Source organism: Lissotriton vulgaris, chromosome 5 (genome assembly GCF_964263255.1).
Source record: "Lissotriton vulgaris chromosome 5, aLisVul1.2, whole genome shotgun sequence".
NCBI classification, from domain to species: Eukaryota; Metazoa; Chordata; class Amphibia; order Caudata; family Salamandridae; genus Lissotriton; species Lissotriton vulgaris.
The window spans coordinates 1,072,547,591-1,072,567,265 of record NC_141693.1 but is presented as its reverse complement, the minus strand read 5'-3'; positions in this window follow the sequence as shown (position 1 = coordinate 1,072,567,265).

Here is a 19,675-nt window from a genome sequence, read left to right as displayed (position 1 = left end):
TCCCGGCGAATCCCTCGAAATACTGTATGTAGGGGGCTCAGTGCACAAATGGTCTGTAACCCCAGAATTCTCACCACAAACTCAGAACTATATTACCAAAGTCATTAAATGTTGCTTCTTATGCAAATGTCGGCATTCGATCCGATTAGACGGAAAAACTAGAATGGACAACTAGGGTTTACAACTACTTTTAACAGGCTATTAGGATTTTAAATCGTTTTTCTGATGAATTTTATCTTTCATTCCCACTGTGATGGTATAAATGTAAATATTTTAACTATTCATGATATACGTTTTATAGTTCACCATTGTATTGATAATTTTTTTAATCAAACAATAAAGTAACTTTCTACCTTTCATATAATTCAGTGTCAACGCACAAAAATGTTCAGACATATGTTCACGTAGCGGTCTAATCGACATGATTACAAATATCACATACGTAGTACTGCAATCTATATGCATCTTAATCTCATGTTTGCCAGTGTTGTTGTAATTAAAGGACAAGGTCTTATCTAGTGCCCACCTACTTACACTACAGTATCCACACTTCTGAATTCTTTATTACGTTCTGTAAGCCAATTTTGTTGTGGTATTGCTTGGGTGATAAGTCCTTGTCTCCAGTAAGGAAATGCCAATGTTTCCTAAGTATACTGTACAGTTTACTGGAACCAGGGTAATAGTCAGTAATCAGGAGGATTGTCTCCATCTCCATGTTTTTGATTTTTTACAGTGGCACCCAGGACGTTTTTTAGCTGTGTCCACCACAGTTCTATTATAGCCCCTGTTCAAGAATCGATGTTCTACAGCTGAAAGGGCTATGTCTTGTATTTCTATACACTTGCGTTGAGGTGTCTAGATGTCCAGTCATATTTGGCTTTGTAATTAACCATAAGTAATTGCCCATGGGTTATTACGTATCCAAAGGTGTCGTTGGCTAATTGTTTAGTTTCTTAATTACTTTTTTCCCCTTTACACTTTCATTCTGCGAAAAAGAACCTTCAGAGTGTCACTCTAGAGAAGTCTAGAACTTATGGGTCCGGCCCTTTAACTGGCAATCACTGGAGCCATATATATAACAAGTAAAATGAACAATGTGATGTTATTTTCTATAGGCAGTACTGCTATTTCATATGCCGCATTTAGATTCACTTTTTCAAACAATAAATGAAAGTGTTGTCTGCTTTCCATTATGAACACAGAAAAAAAAATTGCATTTATATACTGGTTAGGCAGTGTAGCTATGTGATTTTTTTTTCATTTTTAGCCAAAACAACATCTTAATGTTTCCTCATTCTCGTCCGTTTTATTGTACCTTGTTCACATTATTAGCGGGACAAATTCACAAGCATGTGTAGTGTTATGGAGAAATACCTGTTCTTTTGAATCATCTGTCAGCACAGAATGCGATGTTATATCTGCAGACTCGACACCTCAACACTTTACATCTATATATCATGATTCCCTCGGTGTAAAAGTGGCACAAATTAATATAGAGTATGTTCAGAAGACACACATCATCTGAAGTGCACGGATTCACACCCTTTACATCAAGAAGCTTTTATAGCCCTTGTAAGTTACTCATTTTGAGTTTGGAACAAGAATGTATGCCTGCAGATGGGCAATTCGATGAAATATGCATGAGGTTTCGTCGATGGTGCATTCCCATCTTTGTTCACAAGGAAAGAAAACGTGTCTGCAGTCTGCGGAATGTCTCCAGTGAGAAAATAAACATTATGTAAAACGATTAAAATTAAAAACGATGCGATTGAGATCTAGATCTCGGTTTTCTGCAGCTCAAATTAATTCGTGAGCAAGGTGCCTTTGGGTTACATTTATAAACACCTGAGGTGCCGCAGATGCTTGGTTAAATCGTGGGGCACACCTGCACCTGAGGCGCTCCTTTCATTCCATGCCTCCATGACAATGTCTCTCACAGAACTTTCTGGGTCCATAAACATGTGCTCCTTTGATGGTGCGTGATGTAACATCAAAACAAGACTGCATTTGCTATTTCTCACCCCAGCCATTATTTGCTTGGTTTAATCCCTAATAGGGTCTGACCAGTGTACGTTAAAGAGTGCCAATATGATGGAAAATGTGAGTATATTTCGGCATTGTGACCATAAATACTGAAAGCCTGATATGACTACAGCCCTTCTGTACCTACGAAAGACACTACTAGAGTAGCAAAAGTAGGCCCATGAAGCCAAGCCGGATGATTAGGTTATCCACGTAGGATTAATTTACACCCAATTTATATAAACAAAAAACAAGTATTTGTTGAGCAAACATTCTAGAAATGCTGGTATGACTCTAGCCCCACAGAAAATAAGTGTGAGATCCTTGCTCTAATGCACTGTAATCAATCTCATGCCAGTAAACGATACTAATAATAATGTCTTTTAAAAATGGTGACAGTAAAATAACGGTAAAGGGCAATTCTCTTGGTGATACAAATATTTTAAAGCGGGTGAAATAATCAGGGTTGTATGAAATTAAATTCCTATTAAACTGCCTCCAAAAAATCCTCTCCCCCCCAAAAAAATCCATGAATAATTACAAATGCGCCATTCTTTTGGATCGCTTATATTACGCGTCGTGTCATTTTGTTAAACTGATATCCAACTGCACGTGCATTTTTACATTATTTTCTAAATTTTTGTCTTTCATGAACAAGACGAGTCTCGGAGATCATTGATAGCAATAAATCTCAGCAATTCAGATACCCCTACAACTATCTTTAAGTGCATATTCATATAACTCATCCTCTGATGTTATGTAAAGTAAAGAAGATGTATAAAGCTGCATGAAATGTGTTCTGTCACTGAGGAGGGAAAATCCAGGTAAGCAGAATGAAGAGCAAATGAAAGATGGCGTGACAGGCTACTATTGCAGTTGAAGCCAAGTGTTCATAGCCTTTCTAACAGATCACTCTATAGTGGATGTTGAGGTAGGGAGTTCCAGGCTTTAGCTGCAAACACAGAGAAGGCACAGTTGCTTAACCTGTGATGTATAAGCCTTGGGATCTAGAGAAGGTTTGCGTCAGACTGTATCTGACAGGAAGGAGAATAATGAAGAACCTTTTTCTGTAGGTGTGGTCGGCTGATAGGATGATAGATCCGGATATCCATAGAGAGTGACTTAAAGATTACGGCTTTGGCTACTGGTAAGCTGAGTAAGGTGTTCAAAGCTAAGGTAGCTGAGGAAAAGCATGGCCACTACCACATTTTGAATATGCTGCATGGGATTCAATGGGCTCCTAATAGAACCCAAAAACAAAGCATTGCCATGCTCCATCCTGCTAAGGATCGTGGCCGTACCGCCAGAGGAGAGATTGTTCACTGTGGTAGAGTTAGGGTCAAGGTATGATGGCCCAAAGCCTTCCAGCAGAGAAGAAACAGAGTAGCCGAAGGTACCAACATTGTTAGAACTGAACTTCAACAAGTTGAAGCCAGTTCTGAGCCACCCACCTCATGACATCAAACATGCAGTTTTGAAAACTGTTCAAAGAGTCCAAAAAGAGATCATCAAAAGAGTTTAAAAGCTGAGTGTCATCTGCAGTGCTCACAAAACTGAAATGTACATGCCAATGGATGTACATATAGACTAAATAAGGTGAGGCTTAGTGCAGAGCCCGGTGGTCTCCCTCAATTTAGGATTTCAAAATTAGAATAGAAAGGATCAAGGTAGGCTGTGTGCAAATATGATCTGGTGCAGTTCATTATGTAAGCTCCTCCCCACTCCCAGATCCCTACTTCGTGCAGCATACTGATCAGTTATCCATGAGAGACCATGTTGAATTCTTCAGACACATTTAGTTGAACCAGAGCTGGTGTAAAGCCTGTCTCTGCCAGCATTTGAAGATCACACAAGATAGAGTCCGAAGCAGGTTCTCTACTGTATGAACGCCTGAATTATGATTGTGCCTCATCCAGAATCTTATGTGATTCGCTAAAAGCTGTTTATTAATATAGGTTATACATAAAAACAAACACAGAAGGGGCAATTCACAAAATCATTGATGAATGTGAGAAGTAGTATTTCTGGAAACTGTTACATGCTTTTGTGAATTGGACACAAAAGTTCTAAAATGGGAACCAAATTGGAATATTGAGGGAATATTCCTATAACAATGCAAATACAAAGAACTTTGCCCTCTTTGCACTTTACTAACAGGAAGTTGTATTTTTATGGCAGGTTCACAAAAACTTGTAAGAGCATGTTAAAGAGTACACCTCCAGCACTACTACTGTGAATCAGCCCCATGGGACTTAATGGGACATGAAACAATGTGCTAGAACCAAAGTACAGAAACTAGTACAATATATACTGAAGACAAATGACTAAATATTATTACCATGAGATATAAAGTTCAAAGAAGGATGACCAAATGAATCACAAAAAGCCACAACTCCAAGTAATTTATGCCTGTTATGATTTCTTCTAATCACCTTTGGGTATTTGCATAATTCACAATCTAACCAGGTAAATCTATGAAACTGTGGAGGCATTCACATGTGGTGAAAGATACCTGCATTTGTTAGCTTATACTAACTAAACAAAATGGAGCAAAAGCAGTCAGCCATGAAGACCATACTGTAAGCTTTGATTAGTTGAGCCTCTATTTAACATAGCTGAAAAATAGATCTTTGGGATCACTTTTTATTAAGCATGATTCATAGGTTTTCTCAGCACTCTCATAAAAAACTGTTTCTTGTACGGTGCCAACATTGCTGTATAAGATACATGTCTGAAAGCCTCAAAAGGCCACTAAAACCCACCAGACAGATTCTGATCCCCACTCCAACCTCAAAATGAAAGGAGAAGAATTTATAAAGCACACTGTACTATGAGATGTCAAAACGCTAGCGGAAAGCACCCTAAACCAAACAGAAATCAAAAATTGCCCCAAGTGACTGAGGGAAATGGGAAGAAATGAATAGGGCTTGGCATAAGATTGTTCATTCTCAAAACTCCCATTTTATGGAACTTGATTTCACTTTATATGAATGACAGTTGAATTTATCTTTACAACACCATTTTCAATTCTAGGATTGGGAAAAGATGGTGGAGCTGAGTGGTTGCCACTGTCTCTCTTTATTGTAGGGAAAATAATAGGCAGCTGCTCGGCCCCATACGAAAAGTTCTGATTTTGGACTTACAGAATTAGTGACTGGACAAGGAACTCTGCACTACTCAAACAAATGCCTTTAAACTGAAGTCCAGTCTATGCAGGCATGGCATCCAACTGCAGGCATTGTGTTGTTTGACGAGTTTGAGAATTTACATACTTTCCATTGGTGAGGTGGAAAAGTTCCTGAATTTGCCCAACTACAAAGGCATCATCACAAAAAATCACCCAGCCCTACTTAAAGGTTTCTTGTGCATGAACAAGACTACTTTAAGCCTTCCTTTGTCACAGACGGATGTATGATGTTACAACGCATACTTTTACAACGCATGCCTTTACAACGCATTTTTGAAAAAGCAACATCCTTTACAACGCATTCCATTACAACGCATGCCATTCCAACAAATAGTCTAAAAACTACCTTTACAACGCATTCCATTACAACGCATACTACCTTTACAACGCACACCATTACAACGCATACCATTACATTGCTTGTACGGTAAGTATTGGATAGCGTAGGGGTAAACATTACTATTCTAACTCCAGGGGGTGCAACAGTAGGGTAAGTGTTGGATAGTGTAGGGGTAAAAATTACTATTCGAACTCCAGGGGGTGCAACAGTAGGGTAAGTTTTGGATAGTGTAAGGGTACTATGCGTTGTGATGGTATGCGTTGTAATGGTATGCGTTGTAATAACTGCGTTGTAATGACATGCGTTGTAGTGGTATGCGTTGTAGTGTCATGCGTAGTAATGCTTGCATTGTAATGGCATGCGAAGAAATGGATCTTGCGTTGTAAACGTTTTGTTGTAATAATAGTGCATTGTAAAAATTGTGTTGTAAAGGTTGTTTCCCGTCACAGACTGTCCCTCAGCATTGTGATCTAAAGGGGACTTTTTTAATCATCAATGTACCCTGAATTTTTCCCAGTACTCTAAATCTGTCTAGTAAAGTTGTCTAGGTTTATGCCTCAGTATGGGCAAATCTTAATTGCCCAAAGAACCCAGAACGTTCTAGCACAAGATTTGCTTTATAGCAAACTGTGACTCCCTCCTACTTTGCCAAACAGATTGCCTTTAAGCAAATCCAGATATATTCAACTTACATTTTCTAAAGTGCAAATAGATTTGTAAAAAAATGTATTCCCTCTTGCAAATATAAGTTGACTTTTGAAAAAGGACATCTTTTTTATGAATAGCAATAACTGTTAAAACATAGACGTGAAAACCCACTGGCAATTCTAAATTCTGACATAAAGCTCCACCAGTTGGTTTGTAGGGTGGCAAATATGTGGGTTTCCAGAATTTGTAATACTAGTTGTATGTGACAGATTCAGGGGGAAAAAAGTGAAAACCCATTTTTTTACCATAATAATCGCTCCAATTTGGTATAATAGGAAACTAATGATTATTATCAGCAGAACTTTAATGTCAACTGGTTTGTTTCCTATATGTCTTTCATACTGTCCTAATTAGCGAAATATAGTGATATGGCACTGGGTACTGTCGTTTGAAGCAGCATCATGTAAACAGATCTATTATCTCTACTGATGGAATTGGCTTATAGCTGCCCTGGCTCCTCCTAATTCGTGTTTATGTTCTTGAATGAAATAATGCATACTGAGCTGGATGAGTAAAGATCCCATTATAGTATTCTCCTTAGCCCCGTGGGATCTCCACAAAATGTCAAATAGGAATAATGTGATCTGTTGTCAAGACTTTATTTAATTTTTCTTGAGTATCCTGTATGTGTACACAAAGGTTTCATCTTCTACCAATGAAATATGTGTTGCTACTGTTCTCACTCTTTTAGGCAATATTTCCATCCTGGAATCAACAGAACAGGTAATCAGTTCATTATCAGCCTGTGTATAATGAAATGCTTTGTTTTAAGGTCACTCTGAATGTTTCATTACCTCAGAATAATTCACATAAATAGAAATTATTGTACTTCAGGTGACATTCTTCATCATCACTACACAATACATTTTGCTCCTGATAAATATCACTGTTTTGAAATCAAATTAAATTCTGAAACCGAGTATGTTGAATGCTCACCCTTTAAATCATATTTTAAATCCCGATCCTCTTCATAAATAGTTGTTTTGCTCGATGTGTTTTGGAGTTCTTTACCACCTAATATCTAGCGTTTACCCTCAAATGTGCAATTAGAAACATCTTGCTTTGGATGTGTCCACAATTTTGGAAGACCGCATCTTGCCATTTCACAATTAGTAAGCATCCACACTCCTGAATTACACGTAGACTGCGAATGTTCTTGCTTCATTTTCTAGTATAAAAAGTCACCCCTCTATTGATCCTGCTGCAAAATGTGTTATTATTGACAGCAAGGGTTGTGTCATTATATGATTGATATTGACTGATTTCATGTGTGAAACATGATGATAAAAGGGTTACAACAAGACTCAAAATGGTGCGATGTTCGATTATGGAATGTCAGTGCCAAACGTAATAGGGGGTTCTGGGCCAACCAAACCTTTTAGTCTTGTTTGAATACTTTCTTTAATCTTTCATATGTGCTATTTTAAACGATTTTTTTATAACATAGGGTAAGTCTCCTTTTTACCCCTGCAGTCCCTCATTTATTTTGCATTTTTAATGACTGGTTATGAAACTATCAGCCAAGAAGACATGTCACTTGGTCATCAATGTGTGATTCGGGTCTTCCTGAGTTTGGCTTTCAGCAGTGTTTGCATTTTCACACTATTTCATTACCAGATGCTGGAGGCTATTTGACTTTTATTGGACAAAAAAGCAGCGTGGTACCTGCTGTGTGGATTAAAGCCATGGTTTAGCAGCTTAGTCAGGGTAATGAAGGATTATCATCAGCAAGTGTTGATAAAGTTGCTTAGAAATGTCATGACTAATAGATTAGGGTAGAGTGCCTCATGTTAAAATTATTTTGTACTTATTATGTTGTTATACTTTTATAATGTGGACACTGCTTAACGAACCTGGTGGATGATTTAGGTGAGTGAAAGAACAGAAACATACATGAAGATTGCCCTTGCTAAATTCTTTCTGCTAAGGACACCAGCTCCGCTAAAACCAACTATGGCACAACTTGCTGATGTGCCTGGATATCTAAATTTGAGAGAGTGGGGCAAAATGCTGGAACATCAGTTCAAGAGCTAGACACAACCAATTTTCTCCAGAAAACGGCCTGACAGGACCTCATCGGTTAATCTGCAGGGAAGAATTATTTCCTCTTTAGAACCATGAAGAATCCCTCCTTAATCAGTGGGCTAGGTATTTTAATGGGTAAACCAATGAGAAATTGTGGATGGGGCCTAAAGAGCCAATCCTGTCAGAATTATCAGGCTTGCAGCAAAGTGATGAAGTTTATATCAATCATATCAGCATTGAGACAACAAACTGCCCCAGAATTCCACACACCTAAAGCCAAGTCTCATCTGGTTGGAACTCTCTACCACCTCACAACGTTACCCGGCCTTCTCAACTCAGGCATCTACATCTCTAAGGAACTCACCTCCGTTAAGTTAATATGTGGTCTGGTCTCCTGTAGAACCATGTTCTTCTCAATATCCTGCTTTTCCTCTCTAATTTGGATAGGGCTACTCAAATCTGTTAAATGCAGAGACCTATCTCCGTTTGTCAAAGGAACTAAAACATGTAGTGCATTGTGTGGACAATCCTTTGAAGAAGGAATTGGCAGTCAAAGGCCAAATGAAGCATGAATGAGATGTGAACTAGACAAAAATGGGAATATCTTTTGTTATACATTCTGAGTTCGGACAGAATACGTTTTATACTCCAAAACTGATATAACTGGAATCAGTAATTTTAACCTAATTTAACTTCTGGCGTTAGTTTCGACATAGCTTTGCTAACGTATATACTTCAAATTTTGCTTTCACAGAACTTTCTGATAATACACTTTAGACAATAGCAATATGACATTTAGCAGGTGCGGGGAAAGAAACCGTGATACAGGTGGGACAAATGTATATATCATATCTGTATTAAGTAGAAATATGCAGAACTAGACGGGAAAGTATGGGCATTTGGAAAAAATGCCCATGCTTTTAAACAAAGCACCTGCAACTGAGCCTGTTAGCAGTCAAAGTAACAGAGCAGATCAAAGCATCAGATGAAATGAACAAAAAATGGCTGGATGTAGGTAAAAGACAAAAGGCTCACATGCCCTAATCAAAGGATAAATAAAAATGTTAAGACTTTATACAAAAATTAGCAGCACTCACATACTGGTACAAATGCCTTTGCTTAATCACATTGATGCTCACTGTCTCCCAAAGCAGCAGGTAATTCAACTAATTTATTGTTGGTCACTAAATTGTGCCCTGGTGAACTTTGAAAATGGTGAGGTCAGATTTGACAGCGTGTTTATTTTGGAGGGGCAATCTCAGTTAAGACAAGTTTGACAAACATTTGGGGGCATATTATCAACGATTTGCGATAATTATCGCAAAGCGCAATTAGCACTGTTTTTTTATCGCCGGCTATCGCTGGATTTCCTCGCCGTGATAGCGCTGTATTATCAACGCGTATCGAAAAGGCGATAGGTAATCCAGCGACAGCATGTAAAACCAGCAATAGTGTGAGAATTCTAGCGATAAATCAACTGCGCTAATGAAAAGCTTGCTAATAGGCAAGTGTGTACTTTACCTAACAATCCACCTCCCATTGAAAAGATGGACAAGTCAAGTTTTTTTCAGGTGTTAAATTCCAGCGATAAGTGCGCTTAGCGTGAGTTTTCTTATTGCTTCACGGGCATTGATAATAGAGGGAAGTTGTGTTTGCGACTGTTTCAATGGATTTTAACCTCATCAGCGCGGCGCAAATTTGTGCGCTGTGCTGAACATTCCATTGGGCTTATGAACTCATGACGGAAAGGTTCCGTCATGAGCACAGGCCAACCGACGCTCATGATGGAACCGTTCTGTCATGAGCATCGATGGGGTTAAGTCAGGAACTCCATTACACCAAGCAGTACCCAGGAGTCAAAGACATATTCTACTCATAGACAACCAGCTGCATGACAAAAGAAAAGATTGTGGAAAAAATGTGATTAAACACGTAAAGTAATTTCAACCAGAGTACGTGTAACACGCAACCAAGGCGAGAATTTTTCCCATCAGTCGTCTCTCTGTGCCACCACTATTTCATCATTTGGGTTCTCCTTACCCAGGAGTTTGTGTGCACACAGTCTCACAAGTTGTAAAGGAAAGACTGTGCGAGTAAGAAGGCTCCGCAGTAATTTTTACACAAAGTGGTGCCAGTTTGGTGTTACAACTGAAAAAGCAGTGCAAGTGAAGATAGTGAAGTGAATAAAATTAAGTGAGACTGAGTAGAATGGTTAATTTTAATGTTTTCTCTCAGCTCCCTAAGCTTAAAAACAATAGTGCAAAGTGAAAGAGAAAAGCAGATTTGACATAATATCTGCTCAGCGAGTGGTCAAGTCAGGAACGCCTACTTTGCATGTCATTAGCGATATATATCACTGACATGCAAAGAGAAAAGGAAAATGGCCAATATCATCAGAAAACAAGCGCTAAAGCTTGTTAGCAAGCCCTTGTTAATTGTGCAATATAAAAATCGACGCTTTATCGCCGGGAAGTGCCGCTAAACTAGCGAAAACTCGCTTGATAATATGCCCCCGCAAATTATTTTTTTGTCATGTTAAAAAAACAAAAAAGAATTCACAATGGCTGTGGTGCTTGAAATCACATGAATCTCAGCCATCCTGTAATTATTTTTTTTAAAGAGTGACTGTGTGCATGTATAAACAAACCATATTTAAATAATTTTTCTTCACTCAAGATGGCAATTGTAAGTAAATGCATCAACTACAGACATCTTTAAATTTGTTTTTCACTTTTCGAAAAATCCTTTCAAGATGGCTGCCGTACCTCCTTGCGTGTGTACAAAAGACATCTAAGAAAAAACTAAAATTTTAAAGTCAACAAGTTCAACGATCAAGACCTATTGGCTTTGGGAATGCTTTCCTACTTAGTTTGCTATTTAGGGCTATAAAAACTCCCCCAAAAAATGAAATGTGGAATCCTTCCCTTCTGTCTTACACTTTATATTCTCAACATATGTAGATAAGATGTTTCGCTGTTGGGTAAAGGTACACCATATTATACTTGTATAAAAAATGTAGAAAATTGGGCATATACATTATTTAAAACATTACCTGGTGGATCATTCCCAAACAACTTATGCAGCCAAACCCGATTCTGAGAATATACAACCAAGTAATATCGTATGTCTCCCCATAGATGAAGGTCCCCCTCTATCTTTCCAGCTCAAAGATGTAATGGCAGCACTTATGACACTCCTGAATCATAAAGCATCTGGCCCGCCTCCCTTCCTGGGGACTTCTTCAGATCAGAACCTCTGATCTGGGCCACATATTTGCAGCTGCTGCTCCAATCTATTCTTGCAGGTGGCCTGATCCTAGCCCTAGGTTGGCTGCAGAGATTGTCTTGATTAACAAAAAAGTGTCTAAAGAAGATCTGTGGAATTACAGGCCTATCAGCCTAATTAACAAATCCCAGTAACTCTTCTGTTATCTGATTCTGGATCAACTACTCTGTTTTCTGAAAGCTCTAGGTGGGGTTCAGGAATAGGGTCAGTACAGTGTGACAAATCCTCCTTTTCTACACCGTATATTGGAATACAGTCTCGCTAGACAAGGGCAATCTGCATGTGGTCTCTGTTGACAGCTTTTGATTCCATTCCTCGGATCAAGTTGTAGGACGTTCTGGTTAAGATAGGTGTTCCCTGTAACATTTTGTCTTTCCTTATCGGGTTGCATGCATTCAATTCTGCTAAAGACTGGTATCTGGCAGGTATGTCTGTTGGCCCTGACACAGTTTACCCTATATATTAGTGATTTACTGCATGCACTTGACTTCCCCATAAATGATGCACCCATACTTGGCCCTTATAAAATTGCAACGCTACTTTTCGCAGACTACATGCTTTACATTTCTGAAACCCTGTGTGGTTGACAGGCACTACTTGATCACTTTTTCATTTTCTGCAGCGATCGATTGAACAAAATTTATTTTAAATGAAATGCATGGCTTTTATTACTTATAAATTGGTTAGAGCAAATATCATGGTGCAAGTGTCATCCTAGAAAAAGTACAGGAGTTTGTGTATTTGAGGGTCTGCCTGAATCATAAAGTGAGTTTGTCCATGCATATCAGGAGATATTCACTGAAACTCCAACAAAAACCAGGCGCTGTAGCCAAACTGCACAAATGGGCTCATGCATACTCCTTAGAACCAATGGTGGAGATGTACAACAGTAAAGCAAAAAGCATAGCCTAGTATGGCATACAATGGTGGGACCTTGCCAAGTGTGATGAACTTAGCAAAACTGAAGATAGGTTTTTGAGGGGTAGTCTTAACCTCCTGGAAAGTGCCACTCACTCCTGAATTTGGGAATTGTCCATATAAAACAACTTATTATGTATCTCCCTATTTTGTACAAGCACAGGCTTTAATCCACTGATGAAGTAGAATCCTTTATTAGCTGTGATCAGGGCTCTTCTTAAATCTCTGGTTTGCAAGAGGATTGCCTGGTTTGCGTATATTAAAGCTACACTGTATGAGATAGGCATGCCTTTGCTCTGGGATACCCTTGTCATGGCAAAACAAGTCACTCGCTCCATGGTCAAAGAACGGCAAACGGAGTAGTTGTGGTTGAGGAATCTGACATGTGACAAAGTGGGTAGTCTCATTGATAATTTTTTATACATTAAGCTCTCCCTGCTTATGAATCATTTTTTGACATTTTCTTTCAACTCTTTTTAAAATGGAGGTATGGCGTTCTGCCATTAAATAGTCTCTGTATAAAATGAGATGTGCAGTATTGCGGTTCTAACGTGTGTTCATCATGTAATTCAATAGAAGAAACTACGCATCATTTTGGCTTTTCCTGTCCAGCCTATGATAGAGCACACAAACTATGGCTGAGGCCAACATGTCATCTCTTGGGCTTTCATCGCTATGTTCATGCACTCCACACTTTACGCTCGGACATGAGAGAGGTAATTGTTGTTGGGATAACAACATGTTTGCACGCTGCCTGGATTATCCACACGTGCAGTGTCAAAGTGTTGAAGCAATGATGTTTTAAAAGTGTATTTTCTTTTTGTATCTTTTAGAATGCTGCTTCATCTCCTTTGAAATCTCCTCATTTTATTTTATTGTAGGACTGATGGTTGTACAAGATTGCTTGCTTTATTGTGTTTCATTCATTTGTTTTTATCTGGTTGCTTGCAGTACTGTATTTTATGGATCTTTGTATCCGAAATAAACATTTTATACACACACAAATTGTTAAAACCATTACACAAGTCATGATTTCCATTTAAAAGCAAGCTTGTGCAGAACTCCGCAATCCTCAGATATACTTTCTCATTGAAAGAAAGTGTTGTTCCTATGCTAAATAAACTGCAGTGCTTCCATTTAGACCTATATGTACATTATTTCAAATGTCTCAAAAAGGCAATAATTTGTAAATATTTTAAAGCAAGACACTGCTCAATGTTAATTTGTGTCATAATTTTCAGCGTTTGTGAGTATTCTTGGCCATGTAAATATCTCTATTTTCCTACTTCTTTAATGTGGTTGTTTCTAAGACGATTTATTTTCTTAAAATGGTCTAAAAATAACAGTGTGAAGTTCTTCTAATCGAATTCTCTGAATGTCATTTAAAAGAAGTATAGTTAATTATTCATTTCACAAAGAAACCTAAGCAGCAAACACAGAGGATTGAATGGATATCCAGGATGATCTATCACACATAATCTAAGGGAAAGAACACCCTTCCTTGTTAGATGCCAATTCATCTTCCACTGACGATATGAGCTGCAACAGCAAATGTTTGCATAATTCCAATGGGAGCGCAGACCGCTTACCAAATAGAGTTTAATTCGTAATTACTATTCAATGGATCAAGTATCAGTACATTGCATGCTGCTAAGTGGGCAAGTTGAATTTTATATTTCATTTAAAGTGTCCTGAATGATTTACAGCGCAGGCCTATTAAAATAGGCAGTCTGAGCTATAGAGCGAAACAGTGGTGGCTCGGCCATTGTGAGAAACACAGTACTACTCCACATGAGCTGTACGTGTAATTAACTTATCATTGGATAATTGGTTGGGGTTAAACAGTGTCCTCTGTTAAAAGGGGGTGATAACTCTATGGGTTTGTGGCCCATTGCCTGAGTGAACGTCGAGCTCGCTCCTCCTCAGTTTTATAGCTTATTGCTTATGTGTGTAGAGTGACCACAGCAGATTTCTCCTCACGTGGAGGGAAAACATAGATGATATGCTGTGCATGCCTTAGGTGATATGCTGTGCATGCCTTAGGGAGTGCAGTTTATCATCAGAATCAGCGACAAAAATGTGTCAGCTGTGTCAGCCTTTGGGTGGTCGTCTCCAAACCTTTTTGCCTTCTCCCCTCCTGTTTCAACTGATTTATTTTTGCTGACCCAGGACTCTGTGCACTTGGTTTACACCTGCTTTGCATTTACTTATAAAGACTTGTAAAGTGGTATACCATATATCCAGGGCTGGGAAACTAACATCACAAGTGGGCCTTCAGCACTTACTATATCACTCACTTAGGTAGCAGTTAAAACAGGTGTGCCATTGCAGCCTATGTGCAGTTTTAAACTGCTGTTCCATCATGGTAAAATAAACACCAGACCAGGCCTAAAACACCCTTTTTTATTACATACAGGTCACCCCTAAGTTAGGTTCTGACCAGTCCATAGGGCAGGGTGCACTGTATTTTTAAAAGTAGGGCATTCACTTTTAAGTTTTACTTGTTCTAGTAATGAGAAACTCAGAAATTCGTTTTTCACTACTGTGTGGCCTACCTCTCCCAGGGGATAACATTGGGCTATCTTATTTCCTTTAGTTATTAAAAACGATTGGGAGCAGATTGTAATTTCATGTTTGGTATCTAAAGAATTGTATTTTACAATCCTGTTTAATGATAAAGTCAGATTTTAAGTCACAATTATGAAGATGCCACTTTTAGGAAAAATAATCTTGTCCTAACCATTTGTACCTGCAGCCTCTTTCCTGGGTCACATGACTAGGTGTAGTTGGCCTTTCTATGTATTCCTCCCAGACAGCCACACAACTGAACAATAGGGGGACTGCGTGTTTGCAGGCTGTGCTGTCCTGACTGGATGTACGGTGGAGATGTGAACAGCTCCACTTGCACTTCATAGATATTGCCTCAGCACACACACAAAGAAATTCATACTAGCCTTTCATGACTCCAGGTATCCAACAACTGGGGAGACACCTCTGTGGGGGGGGGGACTCCAGAATGTTCTTCTTCCTCAAAGCTGGCACCGAGCATAAAATTGGAACCGTCAGACCCACTCTTCAGTACACTCCTGGCCTGTGGATACCACATAAGAAAGACTTGCCCTGTAGCCAGATGGCTGTCCTACTGCTTGAGTAGGAAACCTGGAACTGCTCCCTTCGTCCCAGGCTACCTGAAGTGACTCCAAAGGTCAGCTGACTGACCTCCTACTCAGAGCCTCAGGGACAAAACAAGCTCCAGAGCCCTCCCCACACCAGCCCAGCTGACCTGCTGAAATTAGACCTACCCCTGGACCTTCCTGAGCCCTGCTGGGCTCTGCAAGAGTGGGTCCCTGATCCCCAAGAGGCACCTCCCTAGGTCCTGAGCACCTGATTGGCTTTAGAGTGCACCTCTCTGAAGACATAGTAATCGTAAAGTTGTGGCTCTTTTCAACCATAAAAGCGCCCATTCATGCCAAGATCTTGCTGTCAGCAGTAACCGCCAACGCGAAGCCCAGGTGAACCTCATACTTTGCACTCCATGACTCCCTCGACATCTGGCAATGCAAGATCTGTACTTGGCGCTACAGCACTGACAGCCCGTGGTGACCACCAATGTGATGCTCCAGCAATGACCATCTGCTATGCCAACCCGAATCTTTTTGTTACAGAGAACGACTGTGCGTGTTACCTGGCCTACTCTTTGCACTACAGCGATGATCATCTGCAATGCTCTTTCTGCTTCTTGTAGCCCCATCTCCCAAGAAATAGACTCTTCGCACAGGACTTTGAGAACAAAACTTTCAGCAGATCGAACCTGTTCCCTGTATATTGCTCATGCTCAAAAATGGTCGGCCTAAACTTGTGACTTTCCTCAGTCTATCATGATCAGATGGCAGGGACTTGTGCTTTGTGCTTTTAGGGGCTGTACCTATTTAAATTCGGAAATTGCATACCTCTGGTTCTACTGATAGGATTTTTTTCATTTTGGTGTCAAATAGTTTTTTTCAATTTTACTCCATTTTGCTACATTGGTGTGGGGTTTTAATTGTGTTGTATTTTCACTTTCTTATTGATCTGTGCTGCATAAACACATTCCACATTGCCTCCATGTTAAGCAGGTCTGCTTTTGAGCCAAGCTACTAGAAGGTTAAGCACAGGTTAATTTAGTGACTTAGGGGCCCATTAGGATGTAGGGCGGATCGCCACTGCCCGCATGGTGGTGACGATCGCCCTACATCCTAGCCCGCCCACCACCCATTTCCCCCTGCCATATTAGTATGGCAGGGGGGACAACAGCGAACGGGAAGACCGTCCGCCGTTTTTCCCCCCGGTCGACAAGTCGACCGGGCGGAAAAGGGTTTCATATGGTGGCAGTATCTGCTAAGCACCGCCATCCATATCAGGAGGTAGATGGAATGGTACCCCCATTCATGTGCATGCACAACATGGTTGGCGCGGTGCCTGCCACGTTGTGCATGCACATGCACAACATGCATTTTTGGCATTGCGGCGGTCGGTGCTGAAAGCACCGCCCGCCGCAATGTTAAAAATGCAGGAAATTAGGATGCACCCAGCACACTGGCGGGCGCATCCTAATGTCACTCACAGGACCCCCGCACAAGGCAGTCCCTTTTACCGTGAGGATGGCTGGCAGACAAAGTACGCCCACCATCCTAATGATACCCTTAGTGTGGTTCACATTGACAAGGATTGTGGCTGCTGCTTGAGAAGGGCTCACAGCCTCCTCAATCAGCAACCCACATTCTCACAAAACATAGTTTATTGATTAAGCATACTGACCTTTCAGAAGGTACGATATAGTAGAAGTTGGATCGAGGGTCCTCCTCCATCCCAATTCTTGCTTCTTTTTTGACTGGTCTGTACCCTCAGAAAAACATATACCCATCACTCTGGGCTGAAGAAGTGGAAACTGTCAATGATGACTGTCCTCTTGCTGTGCTGTTTCCTGCAGAGGAACAGAACTCGACCCAAATAGTGCCACTGAATCTAGATAAGTCAGGCTATGTAAGAGTGGGGGTATAGGGGATAAAGAACCTTTGTGTACATTTTTTTATGCATGTGGGAGTGCACGAATGAGCTTGTGACTATATTTATGTGTGCATATGTGAGTGGGTTAGAGGAGTGGGGCAGCCACCTTGAAAGGATTTTTCTAAAAATGAAAGAAAAATCATTTAATGATCGTAATTATGCATACACATGCATAAGTTGCAGACATTTTTGTTTACCTTTTTAATTTGTTTAATTTACTACTCCAAATTTGGGGATAGCTCTCTCAGAATGGTAAATTAGAAAACGAAATGTGAAGAATATCACATAAAGAAGACAAGAGAGTGGCTTGGTAGCAGCTCTAAAAAACTAAAAAGAGCTGGGGCAGGAGGAATGGGAATTAGCATCAATAGTTGCGGGGGAGGGAAGCAAATTCCCAAAAGTGAGTGACATCCTAGCTGTGTGCAGTGAGTGAGTCCTCGTGAAAGAAAAGAACTAAACTAATATAATAAATAAATACAATAAAGTGGGGAAGGGACCACAAAGAAAGCAAGGAAATCAATGCACTTCCATGGAGTGCTGAAACCTAAATAAAGAAATACTCCCCTAATATCAGCAGTGGAAGGCTACATTTCAACCAATCATGGTAAATAAGAAACCATCCTGGGGGGCGAAAAACACAAGTATGGAGAGGAAAGCTGTGATGTCAGCAGATGGGCTCAGTTTCAGATCCTTGCATTATGTGTGGAGGAAAATAGACATTCATAGTAGACCACTGGTCTATTTATGGGACAAAATAGACCCTTACAAACTTCAATGCTACTGCCTTACCTAAATAAGGAGGACACTGGCTGGGAATGCGCTGACTCTGGGATTTCTCTTACCCCTCCCCATTTTTCTTCTGCATGGCAAAATGTAACTTCACCAGATAATAATGGTGATCTTACAGCTTCTTAGGAGTTGCGAGCATTTTGGTGATTTATTTAATGAATGTATAATTAATGTACATGAAAAATCTGAAATAATTTGCAAATTAACTCTAAAAACGTAGATTATCCATGAATAGCTTGAAGACTACCTCTAAATCCAATTAATTGTAGTACTTGTACAAATGAATATGTATGTTAGATAATACGGAGTTGGGTATCTGCTGAAGTATTAGCGAATGCCCGTACCTACGTATAAAAGAAAAATCAATAAAAAGAATAGAGAGGGAAGCTTTGTAATAATGAGTAGGACAATGAGATAGCCAAAAAGGTCATCCAATTATCTAAAAGAGCCCACCAAAAATACCCTCCATTTAAATTGTTTTGTACACAAAAAGGCTTCGACAACATTCATTAAAGATGTCTGCATGTTTAAATCTGAAAACTATGGTTTGGCAAATGTGAGGAATGCATAAATCTCTGAGCTACATGAACTACCTGTGCTTGCGTAGTAGAACTTTACACACCACTAGCTAATCATCAAATCATATAATCGGCTTTTAAAATAGATACTTACAATTTAAAGAAGATGTCAAACTAATTGACATGTTCATAAATATTTGCACAAATGCCCAAGGCAGGATTAGAACCAATGCCCTCAGGTTCCAAGATCTGCAATTTAGAAGATGCTCTCTCTCGGGCCGGAATATTCCTCGAAGATTTTTATACCTAGCACATATAGAAAGATATCTCAGTCAACTCCAACTGGTACACAAAGTCCAGCAGGATGTTAAGCATTTATGAGATTTAGAAAATCCCTTTAAATTTTTATGATTTGCAAGGATGTTACTAGGACGTATTTTGAAGATATACAGGTTAATTTCAACGCCCTTTTGTTTTTGCTATCACATGGATGGCAGCCTAGTGTGATGTTTTATGTGCCAGCCGGTTTGCCACAGAGCCGTCTAGCACTGTTCACGAAACTCAAACTTTGCTGCTGACTATTTTTTGATCTAGTACACTGGTCTTTTCGCAGGGACATTGCCCCTTCTTAGTTTTTGCAAAAAAAAATGTATTGCTGGCCATGCCTTCTACTGGACATTTAATGAGTCTATTTCAAAGAAGGATTATTATTTTTTTTTTACTTGAGATGTAGAGTGAGTCTTGGAACAGTAATCCATCTATTGATTCAAAAAATACTTTATCTTGTCAAAATGTGTACACTTCAGGAAATGTAAATTCCTACATCAGCGTATCTGA